This window comes from Lathyrus oleraceus, chromosome 5, assembly GCF_024323335.1.
Source record: "Lathyrus oleraceus cultivar Zhongwan6 chromosome 5, CAAS_Psat_ZW6_1.0, whole genome shotgun sequence".
Classification (NCBI taxonomy): Eukaryota; Viridiplantae; Streptophyta; class Magnoliopsida; order Fabales; family Fabaceae; genus Lathyrus; species Lathyrus oleraceus.
In genome coordinates, this window is record NC_066583.1 from 132623576 (window position 1) to 132630279 (window position 6704).

At 38.9% G+C, this 6704-nt stretch overlaps 1 non-coding gene across 1 annotated transcript; it reads right to left on the minus strand.

The window, feature by feature from the left end:
• Positions 1–2019: 2019 nt before the first annotated feature.
• On the minus strand, positions 2020–2125 carry LOC127088940 (small nucleolar RNA R71). Its single transcript, XR_007790741.1, has one exon. It is a non-coding gene; the product is annotated as a small nucleolar RNA R71 (small nucleolar RNA).
• Positions 2126–6704: the final 4579 nt, after the last annotated feature.

Here is a 6704-nt window from a genome sequence, read left to right on the forward strand (position 1 = left end):
TGACGCTCATCACACACCCCGTCACGATGGTCACGCCCTGGTTGTGACGAACTCCACAGGCCCACCATAACCTTCACAAAGGCAAAGGTAGCGTAATGAATTTTCAAACAGAAATGATCCACGTCGCCCCAGTTTTCGCTCCTCAACCTATTTTCCCGTGAATCTCTCACTCAACCAAGTCACCCTTATTTTTCTCAAGCACGAAGACCAAAGGGGTACTATAAAAGGATGGAAGATGGAAACCTACATGCACGCTTATTTTTCCTCTCTGAAGTTAACTCTCAAGCTATTTCTCTTCATTTATTTTTCCACTGCAATTTTGTTTTCCGTTATTTTTCTTCAGCAAACATTGTTTTCTTTTACTGCAATTTGTTTACCGTTCCGTTCAAAGCTTTGATTTTCCCTTCCCTTTCCGTTTTTCCGCTTAGCCAAAAGTAGTAGTTTCCTACATTGGGGAACTACTGCAAATTATTTAATTTAGTTTAAGCAATTGTTTCAAAGAAGCAGAATCCTACCGACCTGTGGAGGACTGCTCAAGTACTTCAAGATTCAGCATATCCAATTAACCAAAGTTCCAGGTTTTTATTCAATTATTATTATTATTGCTTTATTATTAATCATGTTTGCTTTATTGTTAATTTGTTGTTGTTCGTCTGTGCTTGCATTATTTAACATGTCTGGCTAAACTACCGGTATCGGTATGTAAACAATTTAATTAGACGAGATTAATAATAATCGGTGTAAACTTCTTTTCTCAAATAATCTTTCTGGCTGTGGTTTTTAATTTGAATTTAATTAACTTTGTCACGAGAGTGAGAAGCTATTTAATACAGTTTTGCCACGAGAGTGGGAAATTAACTAAGGTTAGAACCGACAAGCGCGAGAGCGTGAGGGTCGAACTGGATAGTAAAAAATAGGCATTGATTTTAAAAACAGCGAGAGCACTTTAAAAGCAATTAGAACTTATCTATTTTCAAAAAGTATTTTTAACTTCAAATGGGACAGCGAGAGCATACATTCTGACTTAAAAGTATAGTCCGAGTCAACAATCACGAAAGTGTAAGATAAAGCCTTTTAAATGAGTATTTTCTACCGAAAGGTATTTGGTAATTAAAATATACACCTGTGACTTATCGAATCCCTGACAATTAATGCATTGCACATTGATATCCCTTCATTAATATTTTCTTAAAAACTTAACTTTCTTTAGATTTAATTTTCATTGCCTTAGCTAAACATAGTAACATCGATAGCATTAGTTTGACCATCGGTTCCTGTGGGTTCGATATCTTTTAAAACTAAAATGACTAGACTGTGCACTTGCAGTTGAGTATCCGATAGACTATATTTTATATACAGTCACGACATGTATCAAGTTTTTGGCGCCGTTGTCGGGACCTGATTTAGTCAAATAGTGCGTTTCTTTCGCTGTGCAGTATAGACTGAGGCAAAAACTAATTTCCTTTCCCTTATTTCTCGGTTGTATGCCAAGTACTCGCTTACAAGGCGAAAACTTAGTACCACCAATCACAGAATTAAAGCGTTTCTTATATTTAAGACACCGAATACTAGAGTACCAACGAAGGTACAATATTCCCGATATCTTCTTTCCTGCTACTGACCCAGAATAAAAACCAACCATGGCTGCAGTAGGACCACAGAATCGTCCTCTTAAGTTCTACGCTACCCCGTCCCAACAAGAACCTCACAACAACATTGCTGCCCCTGCTATCGATCGAAATGATTTTGAGTTGAAACCCTCATTGTTATCAGCTGTCCAACAACATCAATTTGTTGGAAATCCTACGTACGACCCTAATGAACATCTGCCCAAGTTTGCGCAGTACACAGACAATGTGAAGGCGAATGGTGTATATCAAGATGCGATAAGACTACGCCTTTTTCCTTTCTTTCTAAGAGACAGAGCTTGGGCTTGGTTGCAATCCTTGCCATCCAACTCAGTCACTACATGGGAAGAACGTTTTCTTAGCCCGATATTTTCCGCTGAGCAAAACTGCTATGCTGAGAGCTCAAATCAACGGATTTCGACAAAAGATGCAGAATCTCTCTACGACGCGTGGGAGAGATACAAAGACATGATGATGATATGTCCACATCATGGTCTCGAAGACTGGGTGATCATTCACACATTTTATAATGGGCTTCTGTATAACACAAGACTGACAGTAGACGCTGCCGCGGGCGGTGCACTTATGGACAAGCCATACAACGAAGCTTATCAACTTATTGAAAACATGGCCCAAAACCATTACCAATAGGGAGGTGAAAGAACTTCATTAGAAAAGTCCCAAACAAAAGGTGGAATGTACGAAATCAGTAGCCTTGACCACGCCCATGCAAAGGTAGATGCCCTTGTTCAAAAGTTAGACAACTTGACCATACCACCCGCAGCCACCGTGGCTGCCGTAACTCCAAACTGCGAGTTATATGGAATTCCTGGACACGCTGCACTAGAGTGTCAGATATTAGCAGGAGTCCCCACTGATCAAGGAAACCCTTATTCGAATACCTACAACCCAGGTTGGAAAAACCATCATAACGTTTCGTACAAGAACAACAACGCCTTGTATGCACCCGACCAAGCACCCGCTTTTCCACCTGGATATCAAAAGCCAGCTACTAATGCTCCTAACATGCCTAGGAAGTCCAACCTTGAACTAATGATGGAAAGATTCATAGCTACCCAAGCTCAAACAAACAAAGACTTCTTGAACCAAAACATACACACTAGTGAGCAACTTAAACAATTAGCGAGCAAAGTAGACGCCTTTGCCACCCATAACAAAATGCTTGAAACAAAAATTTCACAAGTGGCTCAACAACAAGCATCTACTGCTGCTCCCGCTGGCACATTTCCTGGACAACCACAACCTAATCCAAAAGGACATGCAAATGTCGTTATATTGAGAAGTGGAAAAGAACTAGACGGACCCGTAGATCCAAGACTCCAAAATCCTGCCATGTACCAAAAACCTGACAAAACAACAACTGAGAAGGTGAGTGAACCAAAAGAGAAGGAAGATAATACCAAAGAGTCCTAAGAGAAATAAAAAGCTTAGGTGTCTCCACCACCTTATAAACCACCAATTCCGTATCCTCAAAGACTCGCAAATTCTAAAACTGTAGGGAAATTTAAGAAATTTGTTAAATTTCTGAAGCACCTGAATATTACAATTCCCTTTATTGAAGCTATCACACAAATGCCCTCATATGCCAAGTTTCTTAAAGAGATCCTATCCTATAAGAAAAAGATCGAGGATAACGAAACATTTACACTTACTGCTGAGTGTAGCGCAATAATCCAAAATAACTTGCCTCCCAAACTAAAAGACCCAGGTAGTTTCTCCATACCCTGTGTCATTAGAAAGTTCGTCATAGACAAAGCTCTATGCGACTTAGGAACCAACATTAGTGTAATGCCCTTATCCATCTGTAAAAGGCTCAACATGGGAGAGATAATACCAACCAAGATGTTTGTTCAACTAGCTAACCGCTCAATCAAATATCATGTTGGTATACTAGAGAATGTACCAGTACGTGTAGGACAATTCTACATTCCTACAAACTTCATAATCATGGATATCAAAGAAGATGCCACTACACCTATTATATTAGGAAGGCCATTCTTAGCTACCGCCGGAGCCATAATAGACGTGAAAAGAGGTAAGCTAACATTCGAAGTTGGAGAAGAAAAAGTTGAATTCATCTTTACACAATTCTTATAAGCGCCAACTATAGACGATACTTGTTATTTACTTGATGTCATAGACGAGTGTGTAAGAGAGATGGAGATGCAAGAAACCACATATTCTGATATAATAAAAATTCAAATCCCTCCAATATTTAAAGATGATAATTGGCGTGAACCATACCAAAATGACAGTCTAAGTGAATGCTTAGCACTTACACCCAATCACATGCCATGCCCGAAGAAACCAGACTTAGAATTAAAAACACTACCCAAGAACCTAAGATACGAATTCCTAGACACTAAACTCAAAAGACCAGTAATAGTCAACAGAGACTTAGAACAAATTGAAACTAAAAAGTTACTAGATGTCTTAAGAAAATATCCAACTACGTTAGGTTACATCATCGCCGACCTAAAAGGAATAAGTCCTTCTATCTGTATGCATCGCATTATGATAGAGGAAGATTGTAAAACCTCTAGAGAACACCAGAGAAGGATCAACCCAATCTTAAGTACTATAGTCAAGGATGAAGTAAAGAAGTTATTAGATGCATGGATCATATACCTGATCTCCGATAGTCAATGGGTTAGCCCCGTTCATGTAGTACCCAAGAAAGGGGGTGTTACAGTTGTTAAGAACGAGAAGGGGGAATCTATAGCACAAAGAGTTGTGACCGAAAGTAGAATGTGCATCGATTATAGGAAACTGAACAAAGCCACTCGAAAGGAACATTTTCCTCTGCCTTTCATTGATCAAATGCTTGAACGATTGGCTAAGCATTCCCACTTTTTCTATCTAGACGGTTATTCAGGATTCTTTCAAATTCCTATCCATCCTGACGACCAAGAGAAAACAACCTACACATGCCCTTATGGTACATTTGTTTATCGACGAATTCCATTTGGACTCTGCAACGCTCCCGCAACATTCCAAAGATGCATGATGTCAATCTTCGCTGACTTTATAGACGACATTATGGAAGTCTTTATGGACGATTTTTCTGTTTATGGGCAGAGCTTCGAATGATGTCTATCAAACCTTGAAATGGTACTTGAAATATGCGTAAAGGTGAATCTCGTATTGAACTGGGAGAAATGCCATTTCATGGTCCAACAAGGAGTCATGCTAGGACACGTAGTATCTGATAAAGGGATTGAAGTAGACAAACCTAAGATCGAAATTATAGAAAATCTTCAAACCTCCAAAAACCGTACAAGAAATACGAAGCTTCTTAGGACACGCAGGTTTCTACCGACACTTTATCAAGGATTTCTCGAAAATTACCAAACCACTGACTGGTATATTAATGAAAGACGTTGACTTTATCTTTGATGAGAAATTTTTAACAGCGTTTGAACAATTAAAAACATCTTTAATCACCACACCCATCATGTAACCACCTGACTGGAGATTACCATTCAAAATCATGTGTGATGCGAGTGACTATGCCGTAAGCGCAGTGTGTCGCATCTCGAAAAATACGATTCCTCGCGATGGTCGCAAAAAAGTTATATGTTCGAACAGAGTCGCCACCAAACTTTATTTATTCCAATGGAGGAATAAGAAAATATCGATAAAACCTTTGAAAAGTAGAATAATGTTCGTCGCAACCATATTCGGGTTCGGGAGTCGATTACGCAAGGGGAAGGTATTAGCACCCCTCACGTCCGTTGTACTCAACGGGAACCTTTTAGCTTATATTGTGATTTGAATGTTAACTTATGTTGTTTGTTTTATTCGAGTGATAAAGATTGATAATAGAGATGGATGGAAACCTCAGAATGGGGAAAAGGGAGGTTTTTTGTTAGTGTGCTCGCCAAGATCTCGCAATCTCGTGCCTACGTATCCTTATGGTGCAATAAGGAAATCAGAGCATTCGTAGTTCGGGGAACTACGACTGGTTGGTATCTTTTAGTGAATAGCTGTTTGGATCGCATTCTAAAGGCTAAACGTTGGCTTGTCTACTCTCGGCGGAGGCTTAAGCACCAGTTTGTTGCGTGCATTAGAAAGGATTAAACAATGTTCTTTATGAAAAGAGTTTTGGTCACACGGGGGTGACAAGTTGAGTTAATATGTTTGATGTTTTGTTTGATTGGTTTCGATCGCACGGGGGGCGAGAAAGAGATTTAATGTGTTGTGATATCTTGTTGGATGACGATTACTCGAATAGTCGAGTAAGACAACTCGTATCCTAATAGTCGAGGAGAGGAATCGAAGGCTCTAGACCATCTCCCTTTTCATCCTTAATTGTAAAAGGAATTTGCTAATAGTTAAGGTGTTTTTGAACAGATGACGAATACTCTGATAGTCGAGTAAGACAACTCGTATCCTAATAATCGGGAAAGGGAATAGAAGACTCTAGACCACTTTCTTTTTCATCTGAGTGATTATGAAAATAATTTTGTGTCTTGTTGGTATTTTTAGAATAGACGACAAGTACTCGAATGGCTGAGTAAGACAACTCATATCCAAGCATTTGAGGAAAGGAATCGAAGGCTCAAGACCATCTCCCTTTTCGTATAGTTTATTGTGAAAATGATTTGATTAAGTTATAAGTTTGGGGAAAAATGACAATTGTTTGACTAACCGAGTAAGAAAACTTGTATTCAAACAATTGAGGAGAGGAGTTAAAGGCTCAAAACCATCTCCCTTTTCATTTCGTTATTATGAAGTAGTTTGATTTAATCTGGGTTTAGAAGTTTGTAGAGAAACGACAATTGTCTAACTGACTGAGTAAGAGAACTCGTATTCAAACAATTGGGGAGAGGAGTTGAAGGCTCAAAACCATCCCCCTTTTCATTTCGTTATTATGAAAATGATCCGTTTTGGTTGTGTTTAGGCGGATAGAAATGACGATTATTTGACTAGCCGAGTAAGAGAACTCGTATTCAAATAATCGAGGAGAGGAGTTAAAAACTCAAAACCATTCCCCTTTTCAGTTCCAAATGAAATGGTATTTGATTGTGATTAAGTATTTAAATTGAGTTTGAA